This window comes from Schistocerca serialis, chromosome 1, assembly GCF_023864345.2.
Source record: "Schistocerca serialis cubense isolate TAMUIC-IGC-003099 chromosome 1, iqSchSeri2.2, whole genome shotgun sequence".
NCBI classification, from domain to species: Eukaryota; Metazoa; Arthropoda; class Insecta; order Orthoptera; family Acrididae; genus Schistocerca; species Schistocerca serialis.
In genome coordinates, this window is record NC_064638.1 from 378433986 (window position 1) to 378461741 (window position 27756).

At 42.1% G+C, this 27756-nt stretch overlaps 1 protein-coding gene and 1 long non-coding RNA gene across 2 annotated transcripts in view; both read left to right on the forward strand.

Moving 5' to 3' along the window:
• Positions 1–27756, forward strand: part of LOC126474489 (uncharacterized) — a 696215-nt gene that overhangs the window by 368069 nt on the left and 300390 nt on the right. The window lies entirely within an intron of this gene.
• LOC126470932 (uncharacterized) overlaps positions 24908–27756 on the forward strand; it is an 83300-nt gene continuing 80451 nt past the window's right edge. Inside the window, exon 1 of the long non-coding RNA XR_007586281.1 lies at positions 24908–25391. This is a non-coding gene — a long non-coding RNA (uncharacterized LOC126470932). The remainder of the gene's footprint in view (positions 25392–27756) is intronic.

The following is a 27756-nucleotide window of genomic DNA, read 5'->3' on the forward strand; positions in this document are numbered from 1 at the left end:
CTCACTTTAAAATAATAATTTAAATAAGAACCAATTTTCAGTATACTGTGATTTTAAATTGGACTACTAAGTATGAAATAATTTCTGCTGACCACATACAGGTTTCTGATAATATACATATAGTCCTGAAAATATCTGATTATCTGTTTTTAATAGCTATGAAAATAACTGCATGATTTAAAATGAATATCTGGGGCACATGCAGTAGATAATAGTAATTTGAACTAATCATGCATCAATTATACACGGTGTAGTGGGTATGTAGATTTTTTTTATCGGTGGGTGAGGCAGGAGTCGCAGGTCAAGACAGAGCAGCAAAAGGGAAGTAACCGATTTTGTGACATTTTATGAGTTCTTAACCGGGAGCGAATTACTTCGTCTCATCTGTGTGCACTGGAAGGTTAGTTATTTAATCTCTGCGTGTTAATGTAGTTCTTGCATCTTCGTCAGTGTCTACAGTAGAGTGTCGTAGCGCGTATCGATAGTCATTTGTTTATCTGTGTAGTGTAGTGTAGTGTAGCGTAGTTTTCCACAGTCTTTGGTATTGATAAGGATAGTGATTGCTGTGTGCGGATGCGAAATGAATTGGCGACACTTTGCTCTGAGCTCCTGGCTCGTTGGCTTCGGTTACACAGCTTGAGACTGCAGTGAGTGGGCATCACTGTTGTGAACCGGCCTTGGGGATCCAATAGATGTCCAATACGACCCACGATTCCGCCGATCGGTCCGCACCGGTGGCCAGTCCAATTAGTACTCTCATTGAGGGTGACCACTCACCCATGGTCAAGTCGGAAGTCGCCTTGTGGCGTGGCACTGCGAAAGATTTCCCAGGGGGGCGAACTTAAGGACTTCTTGGTTAGTCTGACAAACAGGTTCCAGGTGCTATGGTTGCCAAGGAGGGGAAGAAAGCCAATGTACGCTGCATGTCCATACCGGGTGGAGTCATTCCGGATATGGAAGGGTTCCTTCCGGCCGCAAGGGTGCAGCCAACTGCAGGTGGTGACTCATGTCGGTACCAATGTCGTGTGTCACTTTGAATCGGAAGAGATTCTCTCTGGTTTCGAGCGGCTATCAGAAGTGGTAAAGGCTGCCAATCTTGGTTGCAAGAAGAAAAAGAGCTCAGCGTTTGCAGCATAGTCGACACGACCGGTTGCGGACTTTTGGTAGTGTCTGAATCAGAGGCTCAGACGGTTCTGCGACCGTGTAGGCTGCAGATTCTTCGATTTTCGCCACAGGGTGGTAGGGTTTCGGATTCCACTAAAGAGGTCATGCGTCTATTACACGCATGTGGCGGCTACACAGGCAGCGGGGGCTGTGTGACTTGTTTTGTGCGGTCATTTAGGTTAGAGGACCTCGGGGAATCACAGAAAGGGTTTCAGTCTCAAAGGATGCCGGTCAAGCACAGGAAGAAGGTAGATCTAGGAACCATCAGTATAATAATTACGAACTGTCGTAGGTGTGTTGTGAAGTACCAGAGCTACAGGCGCTAATAGAAATTATTGATTCCCAAATCGTTAAGGCACTGAAAGCTGGGTAAAGCTGGAAAATAAGTTCGGCCGAAATTCTTGTGAAGGACCTAACGCTGTTCAAAAAGGGTAGGCTAAATACAGCTGGCAGTGGCGTGTTTATTGCTGTTAGAATTAGTTTCTCTTGTAGCAAACTTTGAAGTAGATAGTTCCTATGAGTTACAGTGGGTAACTTGGTAACTTGACTCCAATTCCAAATACAGCAAATGTAGACCAGATACGGCTTTAATTCAAAGAAATAATATCGACAGCAATTGAGAGATTTATACCAAATAAATTAACAAAAGTCGGAGCTGATCTCCCGTGGTACACAAAACGGATCAGAAGCAGTTGCAGAAACGACGAAAAAAGAAAATTTAGACGAACGCAAAATCCCCAAGATTGGCAATCTTTTACAGATACTCGAAATTTAGCGCGGCCTTCAGTGCGAGATGGTTGTAATAGTTTCCACAACGAAACTTGGTCTCGAAACCTGACACATAATCCAAAGAGATTCTGGTCGTAGGTGAAGTACGCCCTCTTTCCGCGATAGCAATGGAAATACTATAGACGACAATGCAGGCAAAACAGAGTTACTAAGCACAGCCTTACGAAATTCCTTCGCCATAGTAGACGACGGAAATATTCCAGAATTCGAATCCAGAATAACTGCCAACACGAGTAACTTAGCAGCAGATATCCTTGGAGTAGTGAAGCAACTGAAATCACTTAATAAAAGCAAGTCTTCCAGTCCAGACTGTATACCATTTCGGTCACAGTTCATAATAATTGACGGAGAGTCATCGAGTAAAACAGATGTGATTTCTGGCTTTCCACAAGATAGTGTTATGGGCTCTCTGTTGTTGCTTATCTACATAAACGATTTAGGAGAGAAACTGAGCAGCCGTCTTAGGTTGTTGGCAGACGATGCTGTCGTTTATCGCCTAGTAAAGCCTTCAGAAGTTCAAAATCAGGTACAAAACGATTTAGGTAGAATACCTCTATGGTGCGAAAATTGGCAACTGACCCTAAATAATGAAAAGTGTGAAGTCATCCACATGATTGCTAAAAGGAATCCGTTAAACTTCGTTTACACGATAAATCAATCAAATCTAAAAGAAGTAAATTCAATAAAATACCTAGGAATTACAGACTGGAAAGCACAGAAATTATTGTGGGGAAGGCGAATCAAAGACTGAGTTTTTTTGGCAAAACACTTAGAAGATCCAACAGATCTACTAAAGGGACTGTGTACGCTACAGCTGTCCGTCCTCTTTTAGAATACTGCTGCGCGGTACGGGACCCTTAGCAGATACGATTAACGGAATACATCGCGAATGTTCAAAGACAACAGCACGTTTTGTATTGTCGAGAAATAGCGAGTGTCACGGATACGATACAGGGTTTGGGGTGGACATCATTAAAACAAGGGCGTTTGTCGTTGCGGCGGAATTTCCTCACAAAATTTCTATCGCCACCGAATGCGAAAATATTTTTTTGACGCCAGCCTATATAGGGAAATCAGAGCTCGCGCGGAAAGATACAGGTGTTCGTTCGCGTGGAATAACAGAATTATTGTGAAGTGCCGGGCACTTTATTGTGGGGCCGAGCCGCACAATAAACCTGGGTTCGGTGTGGGGCGGCGATGGGTGGGTTGACTGCTGTGGCCTGCTGTGGGGTTGTGTATCACTGCTGGCTACGGCGGGACGAAGCCTCTCCGTCGTTTCTAGGTACCCCGTTCAATTCACGCGCAATACACAAGGCACGTATATATGGCTGATCATAAGGCTTGAAAAGCCAAGCCAGTCCCTATATAACACTTTAAATCCTCTAGCCTATTTGACGGACTGGTCATACTAGGCTCGCCCATTGTTTCCTCCTGCGTATTGAATCACCCCCACACATTGGTTGCGGAGTTGGATTGACAGTATCCCACATATTGGTGGAATGTACCCTGCTTTTGGCCTTCGTTCTGAGTATAGTCTTGTAGATTCCTTAATTTGAATATTAACAGACTTTTCTCGAATTGTTGAACTGGTCATCAGTTTCCTCCGCGAAAGTGGTTTTTATTTTCAGATGCAAGGTCTTGCTTTCCTCCGGGAGCAGGGGCAGGGTGGTTGTGGTTGTGGTTGTGGTTGAGACTTCTCTTTATGTCTTCTCGGTCTGGGGCCCCATGACCACTCCCCCATGGAAAGGCCACTCTTTTTTCCGGTTTTTTTAGGTTTGGTCTCACCTTTCATGCCTTTTACTGTGTATGTTTTAACTTAATTATTTTATAATCTTGCTCCCCTGACTGGATTCATCCATTTTTAACGTTCTTCTGTGAGTCACTTAGGAATCGCGGGACTGATGACCTCGCTGTTTGGTCCCATAAAACTTCTCAACTAATCGATCAGTTAGTCAGTCTACCCTACGTGCTTAGGCTGGAGTCCACGACATTTTTTTTAAAAAAAAGGAAAAGAAAAGAAAGGAGAAAGAAAAAGAAAAGTTTCCAATACTCGCCTATCAAGGACTAGGTCCACATGCACAGTTGTCATTTGCTACAACTAATATGAATACAAAAAATTAATAATATCCTGTTAATAACTGTTCTTCTTACCTTGCATTACGTTCTTATTCTTGTTACTTATCAGAAACAACTAAACAAATTCCTAAAGATCATCAATAACCAGGAGTGTTTTATAGATCCGACACAAAACGGTTTACCTTTATATGAGTGAAATGTATGGCAAATGATCCTTTAGTAATCCATGGTAATGCTGTTACTGAATTCGGTGTTTTATACTATGTTTAACAGTCTGGCGTGTACTGTAAGTTAATACTTCTTGCCGTGCCTATTTCCGTGTCTTTTTCTGCTTTACTGGTTATTGGTGAACTTTCTAGATTCACGTCGTTGATACGGGTGGTGATATTTTGAGCCTCACAGCAAGCCGATACTAATGCAACATAGTACTTCCCCCTTTAGTGAAGCAGTCGATGAGGGTACCAAATGAGACCTTATTTAGCGTCACGAGTAATAAGTCACCTAGAACACGTTCGGATTTACTGCTTTGGAACATTGTGTACTAATTTTCTAATTCTTAACGTTTTCATTGCACAAAAGTGTTCTAACATTTGTAAGTAGGCTATTTAGGCTTTTATATTGGTAACGCCACGTAGCGCTCTGTATGAAAATCGCTGACGGCGCTGTGTCCATTCTGTGGCTGGTTGGGCTCATTGTTGGAATATTCGCTATTGTAGTGCTGGGCAGTTGGATGTGAACAGCGCGTAGCCTTGCGCAGTTAGAGGTGGGCCGCCAGCAGTAGTGGATGTGAGGAGAGAGATGGCAGAGTTTTGAGAGCGGACGATCTGGACGTGTGTCCGTCAGAAAAACGAAATTTGTAAGACCGGATGTCATGAACTGATTTTATATATATATATATCTCTTTCGAACACTATTGAGGTAAATACATTGTTTGTTCTCTATAAAAATATTTCATTTGCTTACTATGCCTATCAGTAGTTAGTGCCTTCAGTAGCTGGAATCTTTTATTTAGCTGGCAATATTGGCGCTCGCTTTATTGCAGTGGTTCGAGTAACGAAGATTTTTGTGAGGTAAGTGATTCACGAAAGGTATAGGTTATTGTTATTCAGGGTCATTCTTTTGTAGGGATTATTGAAAGTCAGATTGCGTTGCGCTAAGAAAATATTGTGTGTCAGTTTAGTCATGATCAGAATAAGTAAAGAGAGAACTGTTTGAGTACGTTCAGTTTTGCTCAGCTGTTTGGAAGTCAAATATCGTAAGAGTTTTTCCAGCACTGTCATTCTTTACATGCAAAGGGGAAGTTTCACATTGCACGCGAGCACTGAAATGTATTTTGGCGGCTACCGCTGTTCCTTTCAGTATTCTACTTTCTTGTCTGATGAGGCACGTTTCGCTTGACGACAACACAGATGTGTTGGGAACTGTTGTGTTGGTACCATGATAAGTTCCGATAAGACACACAAAACGATCGCGGAGGTGCGTACTAAACAGGTAAGTGGCACTTTTTTTTCAGAGTTGGTTTTCTTCATTCATACGAGAACGACGAAAGTTTGGGACGGCTTGCATCAATTAATCTACATTCCATGGTGAGACAGCCGGCATTGGAATGGATAGTGTCACGGAGGGCATTTTGAAATGACTGAATGCCTATCTGTCGAAGAGGAACAAAAGTACGTTCTCAAGATGACTGCCAAGCAGTGCTATGGCTTTCCTGCTATACAGTATCATTCCAAATGCGAACGGTAGTCACAGGGAGTTGCTCACGGTCGTGGTTTGTAAAAAAAAAAATGAAAGACGCTTCCTAGCGGAGGTCATCTCTTTGTATTTACTGAAAATTTCTTTGCATCAAGCTAAATTTTCAAGTTACGGAAAGGCCCTCGCACTGGAAAATTATGTGGAACCAATTAGAATACAAAATGATAAATTTTCGCAAGTGAGACTACCGCTGCGTATGCTGTTGCTCTTGTACAAAAGCATCTTCTTGTATGCTAATCTTATGTTCTCTATTTTTGTCTTCTCTTCGAATAACTCTTTTTTTCCAAATGATCGAGCGATCAAGTGCAACAGGGGGCTATTAGTTTCCTGTCGTCGACCAAGTATTTCATTTTTGGAGTTTGGGTCGTGTGGAAGCAAAAAAGTGACATTTAGAAAACGTACATCGTATCCTGAAATTTGGACCGATAGTGTAATGGCTATCTTGGTGCCCGTGAAAGACAAAGATGCTGTCTTGAGTTCCGGACTGTCTCCATTTATAATTCGTCACAAATTCTCATAGCAGAGTATATCTTGCCAAAAAGGAGGAAACTTCAGACGTAATCGTTACTTGCACTTTCAATTGCGCTAATTATCAAAATTTTATTCATCGGCATGAATATAAACAAAAAATTTTCCTGCGGGTTGTGGCTAAACACAGCCAGACTCCGTACTGTGTCGGTGTTAGAAATCACGCGCACATTAGTTACAAGATCTCCCATTACCCTGTTACGAACTTTTTCGACGGTTACCTGTGTGGTAACTGTCTGGCTGGAGCACGCTACAAATATCACGGTATATACATTTTATAAGCAGACAGGAGTGATCTTTTGTCTACGACCGCACGACTGTAATGGACTCCAGGCTGTACGTCTATTACATAACATTTCGAGACAGAAGACTGCCCTACCTTCCACCATTATTTGCAGTTCCAACGACTTTTCCACACGTAGCCATCGGATTAATTGTTGTCTGTGGGTTCATCCATAACAGGCATTCTAATTGCAAATATGCTTCATCAGAGATTCATGGAATCCTGTAAAACCATTCTATAGCGTATGGGGAATTTGGAAGGGTATGGTGATTGCACGCATGTGTAGAAGCGATTGGGGAAAATTTGTAACATTTTTTTTATCACATTGTTAAATATTCTGTCATACTTCTATTTTTATGATAATTTTTCTTGTTTTGGTATGAGAAACTCGCTCTCAAATATTTGTAAAATTACTTTTTGTATACCCTGCATATACAGAAGATCTGCTGTGGGTCGAGGTAGAGGTATGTGGTTTTAATGGATAAAAAATGGCAACGTACACGTTAAACCGTAAAAGAACCACAAACTTGCGACAAATGCTTGTAGCGCAAGGAATAATACTGTTCGTGAAAATTCTGTTTGTCACAATGGGAAGCGGGTTGTCGGGGGTGGAGAGGATTTTAGGTTCATACCCTCCGACCCTAAGCGTCTGTAGGTTGTACGGAAACAATCATTGTGGAGAACGAACATAGTAACCTTACTTGCATAGTATTTAAAGTTCACAAAATTAAACTGATTATATTTTGACAACGATAAATTACTCTGAATCTTGTACGAGACCTCCCACAAAGAAGATAATTATACATTAGAATGAGAAAGTTGTGAATAAATGTTACTTCGGACTAAAAGTGTGGAAGGGAATCTCAGTATGATTGATTGAGTGATGAGACACATTGGATGAGAGGCTGGAGGAGATGTTCAGAAGATCAGGGTTTAAATTCCAGTCCGGAGTTCGTGATTTACATTTCTCGTGGTTTCCCTTCAATGCTTACAATAATTCCTTAACGCTAAGACCAGTTTACCCCTTTCACATGAATTGACTGTGAATAGTAACGGCGAATCTGATTTACTGCGACTCTGAATATATCCGCACAATTGTTAGAAGATAAGGGATTATTACGTCCAGTTGCATTGAAGTTCTTGGAGACTGTTCTTTCTAGGTCGAGCACGTTCGCTGTGTTCCCGTTATTGGACTGACAGAGTTTTTAAGGACTTTACACTCGGAATCATTAAGACTCTGAACAAAATTCCCCGCAAATCATGCAGATTTAAGACCAGGCAAGACAAGTTCCATGATTGTAGCGCAATCCGAGCTTGTGCACCACCCTGTCGTCGACGAGGGATGTTCCACCGTTCAGTATCTGGACAGAATATAAGAAGGGATAGCGTCCTACATCCTAGAAATTCTGATACTCTATTCTTTAGCAAGTTTATTAACATTATACGATGAGGTTCTTCCATAACTGAGCACCGTGGTACTTCAAATAATGGCGAAAGATATTCTGTAGCGCAAACATGTTTCAGAGAATGGTCCCCTCCCTCGAAGAATCCAGAGATGAACTTTTAGATGTCTACATCTACGTACAAGTATAGACTCCGCAAGGCACCATAAGATGCATGGCGTACGGTACACTGTACAACTGCTAGACATTCACTTTTCTTTTCCGCCCGAAACGGTGGAGTCCTGAAAAACCTTTGTCTAGCGCCTATATGCTTCCGTACGAGCCCTGATTTTTCTTATCTTGTCTTTCCGGTCCTTAAGCGAGATGGTCTTCGACGAGAGTAGGATCGTTTTGCAGTTCGTTGCAAATACCGATGCTCTAAACATTTTGAATACTGCACAGTGAAAACGTGTCCTTCCCTCCGGGAAATCCCATTTAAGTTCACGTGGCATTACTGTAATATTCACGTGCGCCCACCCGGTTAGCCGATCGGTCTAACGCACGGCTTTCCGGAGCGGGAAGGAGCGCCTGGTCCACGGAACGAACCCGCCAGGCGGACTTGGGTCGAGGTCCGGTGAGCCGGCCAGTCTGTGGATGGTTTTTAGGCGGTTTTCCATCTGCCTCGGCGAATACGGGCTGGTTCCCCTTATTCCGCCTCAGCTACACTACGTCGGCGATTGCTGCGCAAACAAGTTCTCCACGTACAAGTACACCACCATTACTCTGCCGCGCAAACATAGGGCTTACACTCGTTTGGTGTGAGAAGTTCCATGGGGGATCCACCGGGGGCCGAACCGCACAGTAACCCTGGGTTCGGTGTGGGGCGGCGGAAGGGTGAAGTCGACTGGGATAGTCGTCGTGGGGTTGTGGACCACTGCGGCTACGGTGGGGACGGAGCCTCTCCGTCGTTTAAGGTCCCCGGTTAACATACAACATTCACGTATTGATTGAACCTGCTTGTAACAAATCTAGCAGGAGGCCTCCAAATTGGCTCTTTCCGGGCTGCCGAGAATTCCATACACTCTAGGAGTACTCAAGTATTGGCCAGAGAAGTGTCTTTCGTCCCCTTTCCTAGAATTCTCCCAATAAACCAAAGTCGACCTTTCCCTTCCCTACTACCGACCTTAAGTGCTTGCTCCACTTAGCATCACTTTGCAACCTTATGCCTAGATGTTTAATCGATGTGAATGTGTCAAGCAGCACACCTCTAATACTATATTCGAACATTACAGGATTGTTCTTCCCATTCATCTGCATTACCTTCCATTTTTCGACATTTAGAGCAACCTGCCAATCATAACTACGAATACAAATACTGTCAAGACATCCTGTATCCTTTTGCAGTCACCAAATATCGATACTTCCCTGTACACTACGGCATCATCAGCAATCTCTCGCATGTTGCTGTTCACCCTATCCGCCAGATTGTTAGAGAACAAGAACGGTTCTGCCAGCCTTCCCTGTTTCACTCCTAACGATGCCCTTGTCTCAGGTAAATATCAGGGCAGCGTACTGGGTTCTGTTACTTAAAAAGTCGTTGAGCCAGTCACATATCTGAGAATCTATTCCGTAAACCTGAATGCTCCTTAACAGTCTGTAGTGTGGCGCGGTGTAAAACATTTTCCAGTAATGTAGGAATATGGAATATCTCTTCTGCCCTCCATCCATGTTGCACAATATATGGTGCAGGAAAAGGATATGCTGTTTCGCACTAGTGGTACTTCCTAAATCCGTCCTCCCAAGGAACTCTCTTATATTCGAACTTAGAATATGCTCAGAGTTCTGTAACTATGTGAAGGAAGATATTACAATAGATTGATTTCCAAGCAGACATCAACAGAGTTCTACCCGGTACCCACGTGCAGGGTATTTCAGCTGTTGCTACCTATGGGTTTTATGCAACCCACGACGACTTCAAAAACCATACCCGAGATATACATATTCCCTCGCTCGCTATGCGCAAACTATTAGTCTTACAGAAAAAAATGAACAGGACATTTTTTTAGTAAATTTAATGTAGTACAATTCTGTGCTGCTATAGGTGTTCGCTGGAGGCCACAGTCTTAGAGTTATTGAAGAAAAAAGCCTTTGAAGGTTATTATTGTACGTTTTTCTTGAATAATTCGGGAGCTACGGCCTCTAGCGATTTGTATCTCTGTACAAAATTTAACTACATTATACAGGCTGAGTCAGGAGCAAAGATACATGCATTGAGGGATGATGGCATTAGTGGTTCTGAATTAAAAAAGAAACTCCAATGGGCAAATGCAATGTTCCGAATGGTTTCCGAGATAGAACACACATAATACCACTTTGGTACGATTTCTTGTATCACTCGAAACCAGCACCCTCCAGCGAAACCACATCGCAGTACAAAATTACGTTCAGTTTCTTACAAAAAAAAAAAAAAAAAAAAAACACACTCATGTTTCTCTAGGACTTTGCCCAAAGGCAGCGCGAGGATACTGAAAACGTGGCGCGACGCGCATGCGCTGTAGCTTAGATACTCTTTGTTGCCCAATTTGAAGTAATTTCCCGACCTGATGGAACACAGGTGTCCTGTATCGAACTGTTCGTCTCAGCTTCCTACACTACCGTCGTACGTTGTGAACAATAACGATGTTCGAATGACACAGAAAATAAGTAAAAAAATATTATTACATATGTCTATCTCGAACACCTTTCCTCCTGACTCACCCTGCATTTGCTACAAAAATGTCCAGTTCATTTTTCTGTAGGATTAATAGTTTGAGTGTAGTGAGCGACAGAATATAAAAACCTCTCATGTGGTTTTTGAAGGCATTGCGGCTTGCATAAAACCTATAGGTAGCCTGTATAATACTTGTGAAACAAAATGGAAAAACGTATGTTAGGAACATAAAGAATGCATGCGTATGTACATGAAGTCTGACAATCCGTAGCTGAACGCAACAGTCTTGCGGGGTGGCATAGATAGTAAACACGCATCCGGGAGTACGAGGTTTCCAAATCCCTTTCGATCATCCACATTAAGGTGTTCCGCCTTTTTCTAAAGCAGTTAATGCAAACATTAAGATGATACCTTTGATCAGACATCGGTCGATTTCCTGCCTATTCGCGTATGTGCTTCGTCTCTTACGTACTCAACGTCGACCGGGAGTTTACACGTTCCACTGGACGTTGCAACTACTAGCTGACGACACCATGATTTCGTTCTGTAATGCAACACTGGAACGTGTCTGCAGGGAAGATTCGTTTCCTTGAGGGCAATGTGTCTCCTGAATAACATCCAGTATGAAAATTAACGTCTTTTTCCACTTCTGGCTGTAACTGGCTTTGTGCTGTTGCAGTGTCGATCTATGTGCTGCTAACATCTGCAAACACATAATACAAGTACCACGAAAGATAATAGAATAGCTGAACGTACAAGAAAATTTGCATTCTGCTAACATTTACATACTTCCAAAATTTCATGTCACCTTACTGGATAAACGCAGCTTAAAGAAACAACGCACTCGTAGGATTCTCTCTCCCACCCCCCTTTCTTCCCTTAAGGAGTTACTGCCGCGAGAATAATTACGCTACAGTAAATGGGTGTTACCTTTGACATGAGTAACGTACGCTTAAACTTGACACATCCCTCCAAGGGAGGTTTTTTTTTTTGCCATAACATCGATTCGAATGTTGTAAATAGGTGAACGGAACCAGCCTGCAAATTTTGTTACACTCACTGTTCCCATATGTTTCTGGGTCATTGTACTATTACACCTCTGCAGATGCTTGACAATAGCATGTAATCCGAAGTTGCAATAGAACAATAAAAAGTCACACCTAATATCCGAAAATGACGTCATTTAAAGAAATTTTAGAAGCTGTGGACACGCATTAGAAGGACTCATTATGGACGTGCAAATTAATATTTTGCCTTACTGCAGAGCAACGAGAACTTTTTTTCGTGCCCTTGGATGACAGTGAACTTTGCCTTTCCAGCTCTTAATCCAGAATTCTAGCTCAGAGGGGGCCATGCATAGTTAAAATCATCCCCCTTGTAGGCCACGAGGGCTGTTTTGATTCCGTCCTGTATCACGCAATGGTAATTATATTGCCTGCGGAAAGCATTACGGATGCGGAGGTAGTGCACCACAGGAATCGATCGAAACTTCATCGGAGCAAAGCCAGCGAGACCAGTTAAAATACTCCCGTGTGGTATCGGTTGCATCCGCTTGCAAATGCACGGAATGTAAATTCTGACAGTGACCCAACTAAATTTGCATTTTTTCCTCTTCAGTAGTTTGATAGAAGGATTGCTTTAGATTATGACCCTGTCACGCGAGAACTGCCAAAAGCACTCTGCAAATGGTATAAATGTAAATGGTCTCACTCCAGAATAAAAAGAAAAATCGTAGAGCGATTACTAATAGCGTGAAGTTGATGGGTATCTCAGCGACTTATTGTGTTCGTCGTCATTATATCAGCTCATCTGTAGTTGGTTTCACAGTCGAATATCGAAAGAGGCTAATATTTTCGTTGGTGGAACAGCGTAGCGTAACCTGTAAGTCACCAAAGTTTCCATTAGAAACCTTCATGACTGAAAATTATTGACACTAAAAATTGCAATATTTTTTTCTCCTTGCAACAGAGAAAATCATAAGAGCAGAAATACTACTGCAATAAGAGCAAAGGTGCCAGTAGGGAATAATAAGAAGCAAGCTGATACCTCTGTTCAATAAATAACTAAAACTGGCAAAGATAAAAGACTTTAAGGCCACACGGTTGCATGGCTTAAGATATATATTTTCAAATGTCTTTTTTTTTTTTTACTCTGACACGTTGGTCTCATTAAAGTGTTACAGAATAAACTTAATCCCCCTAATGGGTGTTCAAATTCTAAAAATCTTTGAAATTTAAATAATATAGGGTTTTGGTTACCACCCTAGCATCGACGGAGATATTATCCTCTCCTTGGTGATGGTTATTCTCGGAGTTTCACCTTCCAACATGCGATCGCTTCATTCGATCCATGGTAAATTAATAGACCTACTTAACAAAATTTAAAGCAATACGTCCTCCCAGATTTATTGTGACAATGACAGAGGCAGAGTATTTAAACTAAATAATGGCTTACCTCAAGGATCAGTTCTGGCTCCCCATATGTTCACTCTGTACGCACACGACGTACAGGAATCATCTCCAAGAAAATTAATTTATGATGATGTCAATTGTTTGGTGGCCCAGAGCACCAACTTTTGTTATGCTGAAATCACTTTATCCACTTACATGGATGGCTTGGATGTATATTTCAAGAAATGGTGCCTCTGTCTAAATCCTCAGAAAAACCGTTTTATCTGTATTTCACCAACGCAACAGACAAGCAAATTAAAACCAAAAACCAAATTCGTAGGCCAAGGCTTGCTAGACTCCAGTACATCAAAATACCTAGGAATAATACTGGAGAGAACGACAACATTTTCAGGTAGCATCTTTCGAATGTAGCTAAAGCTTAAGCCAAAACGAGAAACAACATTTTTCAAAAACTTGCTGGTGCCTCATGGGAATCTAATGCGCATGTTTCGGGAGCCACAGCCTCAGACCTTACATTTTATTGCTGGATACTGCTTTTCGACTTAAATCAATAACGCTCACACGAAGGAGATAGATATGCGAGTCAGTAAGACAGTGCGAACAATTACGTTGGTATGTATTGGAAGTTGAAGACCCTATGGCTTCCTATTCTCGGCAGTATCCCACCTCCAATTCTAAGAAGATTAGATACTCTCCAGATGGCCTGTAACAACATTTAGAAAGACTACTCAGCCAGCTATTCATCGACATATTGCATACGCAGAACCACAATGCTTGAAATCAAGACAACCGTCGCGCAGAACAACGACCAGTCTTGTTGAGTCCTTTTTCAGTGTCCAACATTCATGGAAAATCCAGTGGAAGCAGTCATCTGTGCTCAACAAACATGTAGTTGAGAACCCTTCTATGCAAATACAATGATTACATCTTTCCAGACGTCAGCGGAGAATTCGAATCGGACAAGGCAGATGTGGTTATCTAACGCACAAGTGAGAAGAGTCTAGTTCTGCCAATTGTGACCGTGGTGTCTCCTTACAGTCAGTCCAGCATATCGTTGATGACTGTCCTCTCCGAGTGTACAAAGGAACTATAGCGGAGTTTCACCACTCATCGGTAGAAACGATTGAATTGTTCGGAGAATTAGATGTGAGAGTTTACACTCTTGTCTAGAAATGTTGTATACACTTACTTATTTTCATCATACGGTAAGCAAAACCTTCCTACTTTCAGATACCGTAGGAGTGCCCGTTGTCGAATAAGCACATCAATGTAGGTCATTTTACCGAGCACTATACTGCTGTCATTTGATGACATTACACGACCATATTTACCAATAGCCATTGTTATTCATTAGAGCGTAGGGGGGAGGTTAGAATATTAGCGCCCAAGGCACATCTTTACACTTTATCAACAATTTACGACATAAAAAATTATAACAGCTGATTTAAGGCTACTCCTCGTACAGTTAAGTAGACTAACGGCTTTAAACTATTAAATTTGTGGTACTCTGAGAGTAGGCCAAGAAAGCTTACTCACCAGCATTCTGCAAGTAGAATTTTATCGTAACAGCGTTGCAGCTACGTCAAGGCTGGTTTCCCAGTCTTAATTCATTGTATTATCATTATTTCATCTCAGCGAAATTAGTGATTTTTAAATAGCAATTTTGATACTTCGATCTATGTATTAGTGATTTCCTGGCTGACTAGAAAACTGTCACAGAAACGAAACGTTTGTATTTCTTAGCGTTACTATATTTCTGGCTCGTGGTTGGTAGTTTATAGTAGTTTCCTTTTGCATACTAAAATGCAAAAGCTCTTTCTTTCCAGTTTTAATCACTTGCAAAGTATATACTTTTCTGAACGGAATATCGGCGAATGCTATTTTTCCCAGCCGCCCACGCATCTTGATAAACAAGCTGTTCGTTGACTCGTAAATACTTTGTAACTGCTCCACGCTGTACCACCTCCACAAAGTTCAGTGACTGGGTATGCTTACAGACATGCTCATCAGACGTCACTGTACCCCATCGGTTGCTCCCCGCTGGGGAGAAAACATAACCGCAGGTATTGGAATACTGACCGCACTGAAAGGCCGTGTTGTCCACTGACTTGTCAGCTATGACGAGGGCAATAAAAGCATCCTGGCTGTATGCTAACACGGAATATAGATTTGTTGCTTTCCTGAAGTGATGCACAATCTAGGAGTGTATATTTTCATGTATGACTGGATAATTGTTGAATGAGGAGTAATACAAGTAACAGTATTAGTATCAGTATAGTTAGCGGTATTTGCTAACTTCGTAATAATGCATACGAGCTACCGATAGGCAATACCATAAATTAATACTGAAAATGTTGTCTAATAGCAACCTAACCAGTTCAACAAATAATGGCAGGCAAATTACTATCAGTTCTATAACTAATATTCAAGACGAGTGTTCCGGCGTGGTCTGGGTCGTTTATAGAACAGATAATTAAATTCACGTACAGCTGCATACTTGCAGGTAAATAATTGACAGTGGAGGAACTCCCTATGATCAAAGTCTCGTCAAGAAAAGGGAGTTGTTATTTGTTTTCTTAAATTTCAAAAAATGGCTCTGAGCACTATGGGACTCAACTGCTGAGGTCATCAGTCCCCTAGAACTTAGAACCACTTGAACCTAACTAACCTAAGGACATCACAAACATCCATGCCCGAGGCAGGATTCGAACCTGCGACCGTAGCGGTCTTGCGGTTCCAGACTGCAGCGCCTTTAACCGCACGGCCACTTCGGCCGGCTCTTAAATTTCAAATTTACGATAGTGTCGTGGAACTTGAAGAGTAATGCTGACAGTGTACAAGTCTGATTTTTCCCTTTTGGCGGATAGCCTTAGCTGATAGAGCTTCAACTGAGAAAATGATATTTCCAGACGCCATTCCAACTCTGTTTCCCATTCAAATATTTCGGTCGTTTCCGTGTGAATTATATCTGTGATAGAGTTGCGTAAAAGGTTACGGCTGCTAGCATAAGGCCGGCCGAAGTGGCCGTGCGGTTCTAGGCGCTGCAGTCTGGAACTGCGAGACCGCTACGGTCGCAGGTTTGAATCCTGCCTCGGGCATGGATGTGTGTGATGTCCTTAGGTTAGTTAGGTTTAAGTAGTTCTAAGTTCTAGGGGACTAATGACCTCAGAAGTTGAGTCCCATAGTGCTCAGAGCCATTTTTTTGCTAGCATAAGTAGAAGTTAACCAAGATATTTTGTCCCTATATTATTGTGTTCGTGTTATCATTGGACTTAAATTGCCATGGACAGCTGGTAATTACATCAGAGAATAACTTAAACGAATTTCAATTTGTTGTATGAGATTTCTGAAAATAAATGTACAGTAACTTGTTTTTGTCCAAAGAATACTTTTCCACTTCTATAAAGCTATTCCAAAACATTACACTTGAAGGTGTTAATGGTTGATATTTTAAAACTTGGCAGTGGTTGAAGTAAATAGTAATAGAGAATAGACACCTCAACGTAGATAATCCGTCTTCTAATAAATATGTAGCCCAAGGTACATAAAAGGTGTCTGTGGTATTTAATATTTACTATTAGAATATGAGACGATATTCCGTTTTGACAGTGCAAAACGCAACAGCAAATTTTTTCTTCCACGGTTCACATGTAGGCCGTTTGTGGAAGATCACTTTCTACAAAAATATAGTATTTAATTCAATTTCCCGATGTCGATCACGTATGATGATAAATGAGTGCTGGTGCCAGCATTTTGTCGGTGAGGTGAAGATAAATGACATTATGTAGTTTGCAGTCTTTAAACTCCACCGTAGTGCCGTGTGTTCAACTGCAAACCTATCTCAAATCGGGAGAGTATATGATGCTGTTGACGGTGTTCGATCTGCCGGATAGTGGCGTTAAATTCGGTACCTCACTCTCTGCATGGTGCGCGTTAGCACCAGGTTTTATCCTACTGATGGTTTCTTTCATTACTCACACTTCGCGATGGAAACGAGTGGAAATGCACAGTTTAACAAAACCGCCATCGTTAAGACTTCTTGGGGTCGATTAGCCAATAATGCCGTTTGACATTTTTTTTATAAAAATGTCAAGTATACGCACCTGTGTTCACGCTAATCTCAAGTAGCATCAAAATTGTTGAGCATGTTCTCATTTCAAGTCTATCAGCAACAAAAAATGGTTCAAATGGCTCTGAGCACTATGGGACTTAACATCTGTGGTCATCAGTCCCCTAGAACTTAGAACTACTTAAACCTAACTAACCTAAGGACATCACACACATCCATGCCTGAGGCAGGATTCGAACCTGCGACCGTAGCAGTCGCGCGGTTCCGGACTGCGCGCCTAGAACCGCTAGACCACCGCGGCCGGCTATCACCAACAAAACGATCTTCATGGCAGCCAGGATGTATTCAGAAAAAAAGCCTGTTAGCTGTAGTCTCATACTTTTGGCAGACGACGCAGTCATATGGTAATAATTGAATTAATATCCAAACAAGTTTTCAAGAAGTATGAATCTATTGGAAAAACAAGTAACTAGATTTTAAAGTTATGCAGTCTTTGTCGACCTGCTTCCTTTTCTCAAAAGTGCGAACAGTGAAAGCGCCTCCTTGCCGTGAAAAATCCTACGAAGCAGAGTAATTGCACCAATGTGGACGATCAAAATATTAATCGGGGACCCGCATCGACACACTGCAAATTTACTAAAATGTAGACTTTCACGGCCGGAAATATCATGTCCATTATAATTATCCGGGCTGTTATGCCGTGGTCGGTTGATGAATTCTGTGTCAATTCCCAACGTTTCGTCTCCGACTGCGGGAGACATCTTAAAGGGGGTCCGTAGCTCGATGTAAGGTCCAACACACCCACTCAGTAGCGAGCCAGTGGGTTTGTTGGACCTTCCATCGAGCTACGGACCCCCTTGAAGATGTCTCCCGCAGTCGGAGACGGAACCATTTGAATTGACACAGAATTCATCAACCGACCACGGCATAACAGTCCGGATAATTATAATGGACTCTGAAAATTTATGACACTGCAAAAGTTTTGGTAAGGCTTACTGGCCTCTTTGTAACCAGACTGGACACATACACCCCTAAAAATTCGCATACGTAGCGTTAACCTGGAATAAATTGGCTCCTTGTATTCATGGCCCCTCCTCTACCAATCCCCCCCTCCAATTCAACTATTTGACGACCTCAGGAAAAAAAAATGTGTCGGGATAACAGTCCAAAAATGTCAGTCAGTAACCCAAAACGAAACCAAACACTTAGTTTTCTCAGAAAACAGGAATGTTTTATTCCTAACTTTAAAAGACCTCATCAAGTCCTTTTCTTCGACCAACAGTTTCTCTGTATAACTAATAAGTCCCTGATTAGACACAAAATTGCCACCGATTTGGCTAAATCACCGTACTTTAGACTTACAAAGTCACACATAACCTACGCATTATTAACCCATCTTATTTCCACGCTCGGCCATTGAATGAAACTGGGATAAACCTAGTATATGGTATAACGAAAACCGTGTTATTTGTGGAGTATGGTTGTAATGAAGAACTCACTGACCTCTGGGCCTCTACATCTACACATGAGCTCTGCAAGCCATTCTACAGTCTGTGGCGGTGAACATCTCCAAACAGTATTAGCCATTTTCGTTCCTATTCAATTCGTGTGTTCAACGAGAGAAAATGATGTTATACGCAGCTCTATGCCCCTAATCTCTTCTGTGTTACTGTTGCGTTACTTAGCAGGGGCTCTATTTTTTCTCAAATTTACCCAACAGGGATTCCCACGAACAACTTCGTTTGCCATGCGGAAATTCACCTTTAAGATCCCGAGCACTTCTATTACTTTCTTGTAAGAACTACAGCGACTTCTTACTATCTTAGCATTGTATCTCAGTATTTGTTCAGAGTTTGCTATCACGTGTAATTGATAAGTGCTCCAATTGCTGTAGTAGTACTCTTTAGAACTGATCCGACTGTCGTCTCACATGCCATTTTCTTTACAGGTGCATTTCACTTCCACAGAACCCTACAAGCAAATCTACCATGAAGTGTTCGTCGCATTTCACATAGCTTCTTGGTATTGCCAGCAAATATTCAAACGGTGTGATGCGCTCTTAAGGACCACCATTTATTTTATCGTCGTATAGTACACGGTTCTTTTCCGTCGGCTCTAGTGGTCCAGTGGTAAATAACTATCTAGAAACTGGAAGGTCGCGGGATCGATTGTCTGTAGGACCACGGAATTGTCATTCTGCCTTTAACCTAGTTTTCACATCTCAAAGAGGTGAAGATTTTCAAGAAACGACACATCGTTCCGTTTCCACGTTAAACTGTAGGTCCCTTTTCTCCAGCAGCATTACTGGGATAGGCGACGTAACCACTGGCCGCTGAAATATCGTACAGTTGAAATACTTGCACCAGGCCGTTGAGCTGCACGAAAGTACCGGGTTCTTTACCTTGGTTTTATCAGCATGTAAGGAAGGCTGCCATTTACAACACCAAGTGGACCGGATTATTGTGCATGTCCTCACAAAGACACGTCAGCGATGCTCACCTGCAGACAGCAGCAACGTAAGCAAATAATCATAGAGCTGCTGATCATACTTGATAAATCGTTTACGTGCGCTGGTGTGCGAAACTTTAGGATGAAAGCAAGTTTCCCAGGACGTGTTACTGCCAAGCGTCATAGCACGATGAAACTTGAAACATACATAAAAAGAACTGATACAGGGTAGTACAATAGTTAACTGAGAAAAAGCGCAACGAGACCAACAGAAATATCAATTTCATTAAAATACAATAATTACACTTAAGTCACCGCGATTGGTGATGATATACTGGACATTACAGAAGGCGGAATATTGTTCTTAATAGGATACGTGCTCCCATGCTGGACACAAGGTTGGAAAGGAGTTCTCGTTTGTAAGGCGGTCGATTCGCCGAATATCCTTTCGTTCCAAGAGCTCCTACACCTACACCTACACCTGCACAGCTCGATGCGTCGCGCATTGTCGTTCATAAATACGAAGTGAGGTCCGAATGCATCCCTGAAAAGACGCACATAATGAAGGGGTCCGTTCTCACAATAACATTGACCAGTGAGTGTACCGTGTTCAAAGATTTTGAGATCACCACGCCCAAACCACAATATTCCTCCACACATTACACCTGGACCGCTAAAACGATCATGTTCGACAGTGTTCGTGGGTGCATGACGTGTTTCAATCTCTCGCCATATAAGGACACTCTTAGACTCACTACTCAGACTGTGCCTGCTGTAATCCGCGAAGAGATTGCGACCGCATTTCTCGTGGGTCCAGTTCCTATGCTCTTGGCACAAAATGTCACCCAAATGTTGTCTCTTGGCCTTGTTGTAAAGAGGAATAGCACCACAGTGCACCACAACTGCTCGCTGATCGACACTCACTGTCTCCATCGTTCCTTCAATTGCTTCGTGTTGAAAGACGAGCCCCATTCGGCTCTATATTCGCGTTGACCTCACGCCAAGTCACGTCCACCTTTCTGTGCACGAGGAGGGCACCTGTGTCAACACGCTCCCTTTTTTTTATTTTTACCGACTTGTTAACGCGCTGAGTGACTTCATCTAAGTAGTCTTTAAGTTTTGCAGAGGAGTGTATATTGAGAACAGTAGTGATCCTGTAATGGTAGCTTGGGGCACATCATATGTTACTTTCGTTTCTGTTGAACGTTTGCCATCCGGTGTAACGTACTGCATTCCGTTACACAAAAACTCTTCGAGCCAATCGCATGTCAGTGCAGTTGCTGCTTTGAACATAGTTTGTCCAAACATTTTGGTGATGGCGACTCTCTCTCTCTCTCTCTCTCTCTCTCTCTCTCTCTCTCTCTCTCTCTCTCTCTCTCTCTCTCTCTCTCTCTCTGTGTGTGTGTGTGTGTGTGTGTGTGTGTGTGTGTGTGTGTGTGTGTGTGTGTGTGTGTACAGCTGAGTGGAGCACCCGGGTTCTATTCAGTACTGCTGGGGATTGTTGTTCCTTGCTGAGAGGGCTGGAAAGGGTGCACTACGCCTCGTAATGCCAACTAAAGAGCTACTAGAGTGACAAGTAGCGGCCTGAAGATCACGAAAACTGACAACGGCCGGAACAGCGGTGTGCTGACTCCACGCCCTCGATATCTCTTGCAGTGATACCAACGGCAGAGGATGGCACGGCGGTCGGTCGTTGGCTATTGGCCTGCCAGGGTCAGTGGACAGAGTTCACTATTAAATGTGTGTGTGTGTGTGTGTGTGTGTGTGTGTGTGTGTGTGTGTGTGTGTGTGTGTTTAGTACAGCAACTGGAAAAATCACCCACCATGTTCTGCATATCGTTAGAGTGGTACAAGAACGGTACTAGTCTACAAAAATAGAAAGTTATCGAACAATCGTAGTGGTGATGACCTCGCCTGATAAACAGTTAATGGATATTTACTGCGGCAGTACTATACTTCCTTGAGGCATGCCAGATGTCATTCTTGTTTCTTCTGAACTTTCGACGTACGGTAGAGCACAATGGATTCTGTTAGTGAAAAATTCATCGAGTCATTCGCTTATGTGTGAAGTTGCTCCATAATTGTTATGATAGTCTGCTGGGTACTAGTCGTAAACATGGTACTGTTTCGAACGCTAGTAATATCGTATGTTTTTATCCTGTACAGTTTATCTTTTGTTTTGTTATTTTCGGAATATTTAGTACATACACCGTCGAAATATTTTTATAATTATCTTCTTCTATTTTCTTGCAAGATATATTTAAAAAATGTTTCAAAATGCAGCTACTGATTTCAGACAGCCACTTTAAATGAATATGCTACAAGCAGCGACGTAGGCTTCCCGCTGCAATTTACAGTTTAAACAGTTTACAAACCGGTAGCTGAGTTTCTAAACTACTTTGGGATCTTTGTCACAAGAAAATAAAAGAAGATAATTAACAAAATGTATCGACAGAATATGTGCAATCAGTGACGTTAAGTACAATGAAGGCTACTGCGACCATATGTCGTAGCTGCTGATGAGTTTTCCGTGCTGGACAGCCGTGGTAGAAGAAACTTATCGGTTCCTTATGTTTCGTCCAGAGCAGCGTCGCCAGGAGCACCAGCGAAGATGTCCTGTTCAGCCCTGGACGAAACGTCACATACCGAAAAATTTCTTCGACCACAGCCATACGGCCCAGAAGACTGATCGGCAATGGTGATGTTACGGTCGCCGTTGCTATATCAGCGTAAGTTAACGTACGTCATCGCTTGCAGTATGTACATTGAGACTGTTTGATGGTGACTACTGGCTGATCAAAATAGGTAACTGCGTTTTGAAATAACAACGAGTTAGACATAATTTCCATTGACATTATGTTCTTTTATAAACTTTAGTAACTGTGATTAACTTTCACGTTTCGCACGACGTGTGTGTGTGTGTGTGTGTGTGTGTGTGTGTGTAATGCCGGACATTTGCCACACTTGCCCCTTCGCCGGGTATCTTAAGCAGCCATCCCACAAGTAAAGGACGCCCTCCCTCATACTTCTTCTGTCCGCTTTCAAACCGCCGTCTTAACATCTTACCCGATACAACCAGTACGTAAGGGACCTTCTTCTTCGACATCTCGGCGAAATACAGAGCTTCTTTTCCGAAATCGAAATATTTATAACTTTTGAGAAACTAAAGCAATACCGACGATTATATCGGTATGTAATTAGTTCTGCCAAGTATAAATATAGATCCCTCTGTCTGTAGGGTAGCTTCCTTTCACGCTTACTGATTGCGATAGAAACAGTCCATCGGCATGGGAGCAACAAAACAGGAACGAGAATGCGAATGTACGCTAATCATTTCTTTTTGATCACTGCATTTGTGCCTACTTTAATTACTACAACTGCATGCCCAAAAGACAATAAGGAATGAAGAAATGGGAATGTGAAAGTTTGAAAAGAAGAACGACATACTCCATATTAATTTACTCTCTAAAATTCGATATCCCTTGCAGCGAAACATTAGTTAGTAAAGTGTAGCGGGACAATGTTCAAAACATGACTGAAAATACATTCACTAAATAGAGATAAGAACATCTATGATTGACATGTCATCTAAAGTCGACGTACAATTTTAAAATGTTAGAAATAAGGAAATGAAGTAATACAGAATGCTATACTTGTAACGTACGTTGTTGTTCTACATTGTTTAGCTCTGGTATTCACAGGGTCACAGAGAAAGCACCCTAGGTTTTGAAGGGAAAGCCGCAATTGTAATGATCTGCACTACAATGGAAACAAGAAGCACAACTTAGGAAAAATAATGTAACGTGTGTTCCAGCTCACAAGCGACAGTGAAGCAGATAGTTCCCGCGATTTAGTATGGGCAGAGGTTATATTCGACAACCGGAATAAATTAATAACTGGCTCCTTTCACCGACTCCCGGTCTCATATGAAACAGTTGCTGAAGAGTTCAAAGAAAACTTGAGTCTCATCACAAATAGGTACGCTACTCATACAATTATAGTTGGCAGTGACTTCAGTCTTCCGTATGTTGAAAAAAAAAAAAAAAAAAAATACATTTTCAGACCCTATTGTAGATAGAAAACAACTTCCGTAATTCTAAATGCTTTTTTAAAAAATTGCTTTGAACAATTAGTTCACGAGGCCATTCAAATTGTAAATGGTTACGAAAACACACTTGGCCGGCCGAAGTGGCCGTGCGGTTAAAGGCGCTGCAGTCTGGAACCGCACGACCGCTACGGTCGCAGGTTCGAATCCTGCCTCGGGCATGGATGTTTGTGATGTCCTTAGGTTAGTTAGGTTTAACTAGTTCTAAGCTCTAGGGGACTAATGACCTCAGCAGTTGAGTCCCATAGTGCTCAGAGCCATTTGAACCATTTTTGAAAACACACTTGACCTCTTAGCCACAAATAATCCTGAGCATCACAACGGATACAGGGATTACAGTCGTAGCGAGGCTCAATTCCGTAACAAAGAAATTCACCAAAACTAAACGCTAAATACATTTATCTATAAAAGCAGCTAAAAATTCGGTTGACGTCTTTCTAAGAGACAGTCTCAAATCCTTCCAAACTATTTAAGTGAAGACCATATGTGGCTTAAGTTCAAAGAAATAGTATTAACAGCACTCGAGAGATTCATACCAAATAAATTAATAAGAGACCGAACTGATGCCCCATGGTTTACAAAACACGACAGAAAGCTGCTGCAGGAGCACCGAAAAAGGCACGAATTAAGTTAGACGAACGCAAAATCTCTTAAGATTGGCGATGTTTTACTGCAGCTCGAAATTTAGTGCGGCTTTTAATGCAAGATGCATTTAATAGTTTCCACAACGAAGGTCTCTCTAGAAATGTGGCAGAAAATCCAAAGAGATTCTCGTCCCATAATAAGTAAACCAACGGAAAGGCTCAGTAAGTACCTTTAGTGCGCGACAGCGATGAGGAGGGGGAGGAGGAGGGGGAGACAAGGGACCCAACCCTTCGGAGCACGCAAAAATCGTGGCAAATCTCCACACACCGTGGGTGTGTGTGTGTGTGTGTGTGTGGGGGGGGGGGGGGGGGGTCCGGACAAGGAGCCGTGGTTGTGTGGAGGGTGGTGTGGCTAACCGGCCAGACCCAGGTCACCTACTTGCCGCTTGCGCCCGCCGCGTCTTCTGGGCGGCCCTCGCCCTTGCGCTACGTCACGTGGCGCCCCCCACCGCCGCTGCCCTAGGTCTCCCCCCACTCCTGGCCGCGGCCCTCTTTTCTGCCTTCACTGGAGCGGGAACTTCTTATTAAGCAACCGCACCGCTCCGCTACTTGACCGGGCGTCGCATCACGGAATGAACTCTGTCATCGGCCGCCGCACATCACCTCGTCCGTTTCCTGCCCACGCTAATCATCGCACGAGGGACCGTCTACTCGGCGCCAAGTGACAGGGGCGTCGGTACTACGAAAGCTCGGGACCACCGTGAGACGCAACGGCACCTTTACCGAGGACCGGAGAGCGCACCGGCAGCGATGTGACTGACGTCAAGCTGCAGTGACGACACAGCACGGCGCGGCCTGTAATCAGGAGGTCGGCAGCGATAAAAGCCCGCCCGCCCTCCCACGCCGACTGCGAGCTCAGCTCGGCGCTTGTTGGTCGCCCGCTGCGAGCAGAAAGTCTGAAGTGCAAAGACTGCGGCGGCGGCGGCGGCGGCGGCACCTCGTGTCAGCAGTTGCGAGCGCCGATAGCGCCGTATCATTCCCACCGTGGAACGCTAGGCGTCCGCTGGCCGCGAGCGCTGGATTAAAAGTAAGTGCTTTATCGTCGGCGAGAATCTTATCTCTCCGTGCTTTTAAGTCGTAGATGTACACAAGTTAAGACGGTTGCTTGGTTTGTTGAATTACTTGCTACTCTCCGGTATTGTTGTGGCATTGTTGCGTAATTCTTGTGTAGAAGGGTCTATCGTACACAGGCACATTATAGCTTGAAGTCATCTCCGGCAAATGTGTTAGCTTCACTGAACTGTCAACAAAGAAATCACAGGACTTTTTCTTTCTTTCTTTATTTTTTTAAGCTAGTGTCGTTTCAGTGCAGAACGTGTGTTTTGACTTCAACATAGGCAAGCAGCACTTGTCATACAAACCCGGTTTCTCGGAAAATGTACATACATACAAACTTAAGGTTTCTTTTATTACTTTTATTCCCGTTTGTTTCATTTAACTGGAAAGTGTATCTTGTTAGGTAAATTCCTAAATAAAACTCACGCCTTTTGATTTTAGAAACTGGTACATTTCACACCATATCGGCTATGGTCAATTGCACGGAAAATTAAATTTCACAGCCCCCCTCCCCCACTCCTTTAGCCAAAATTAACGAACTGAAATCGCAGGAAACCATAGGTGTACCACTTTAACAATCCATACTAAAGCATCGCGCTAGTTAGTCAAACCGTCAATTTGATGATCGATGGTTTTACTTCATAAAATTTTTAAAAAAGTTACGTTAATGGAAGTGTCTCATTTGCCTAAAAATTTAAAACCTTTGTTTATATAATTAGTTAATTCGTTTGTTTACATAATTTAAAAGAAATGATTCTCGTGGTCGGCTTTTACGGTCTTGTAGAATTTTTTAAACGACATCATGTCTGCTGTTGACTGTAGAAATCACTTATTTCACAATTGCAATTTCGGCCTTCGGGCCATTATCAAGTGGTACTGCAAAAACAAAAATATATAAAAATGAAGCACAATGTGTATATACAGAGACGCACAAATTTGTCATGTAGACAGTATTATGTTCGTACAATTCTGTACATAAACTTTCTGCTTCTTTTTTATATTCTTTTAGCTGTTGCAATATCACTTGATGATAGCCCAAAGGCCGAAATTCCAACTGTGAAATAAATAATTTGTACAGTCAGCGGCCCGTATGACATGCTTTATAAAAACAGAGACTTTGTAAATCGAACACGCTAAAAAATAATACAGATACAAAGTTCTTCGGATAAGATACGGATCCACGCCTGCATGGTAACTTGAATGAAACAGGGAAGATTATGTGACTACAAGTGACTGAATTATGAAAAATATAGAAAAAAATGTAAAGAGATCTAATACATAAGACTTCAGCTATGTAATTTGACAAAATCCAAGCAGCCTCTTAAAATTTTGTATCGTAATCGTAATGCACCTGATTTCAAATACATTAATATTAAAGTTTGTAAATATGGGTGTTCATTATTCGTTTTCTACGTATACTATTTGTAAATCTTTCATTCAAAATAGTTTAATTATCGTATATAAGAAACATATTGTTAGTTGTATTTTTAGTCGATAGATCATACAGTAGTAATGAACATTACGGGAAATTTCTTACGTGTAATGTAAATACAGTGTGAGCTGCAACTTCCGGTAGAATAATGCCGTCATTTGTTTCAAACTCGACTATAGCATTTTTGCAAACATGCTTTCCAAACATTAATGCTAATGACCGATACCTATTACTTACAAGCGCCTTTAGAATTGTTTCCTAATTAAAGCTAATGAGTTAATGTGTCTTGTACACAGCGCCTTTGGGAGTGATAACTGTTTCCTAACTGCATGTTTACGATGGAAGTTCTCCAATGTGCCTGCTGCCACATATCGCCCAATTTTTCAGTTAAGTCTGACGCAGTCAGCTTATTTGTCAATTTTATCGTCATAAATATGAAAGATTGCAGGGTTACACCAAGGACACTTTTTCTCAAAAATCATTATAATTCCTTGTATCTCACCCTCATGAAAAACTCGTTTCCCAACACAAACTGAATTGTAAACAATGTTTTCGTTATTTGTTTTACCAAAAGTTCCCATCTGAAACCGCTCCACTTAAATGTTTCTTACTACAAGATTATGAAATGGCTGCATCAAGTTACAAATAATGGTTTAACATAGTCGCTGTCTTCTGCCGGAAAAATTCAATAGTCTTTGTCACCAGCAGATACATCTACAGAGTTTAAAACAAGTGCATGGCATTATTCTTTACCAATATTTTCTTAAGTCTACTGTCGTATTTTTCCTAATAATGAGTACCCGTTTCGGTCAAATTTCGAACATTTTCAACCCTATTCAAACAAACGAAAGTATGCTGAATTTCAAGCTAGGTAAATTAATCTCAAACTCACTTACGGTAACTA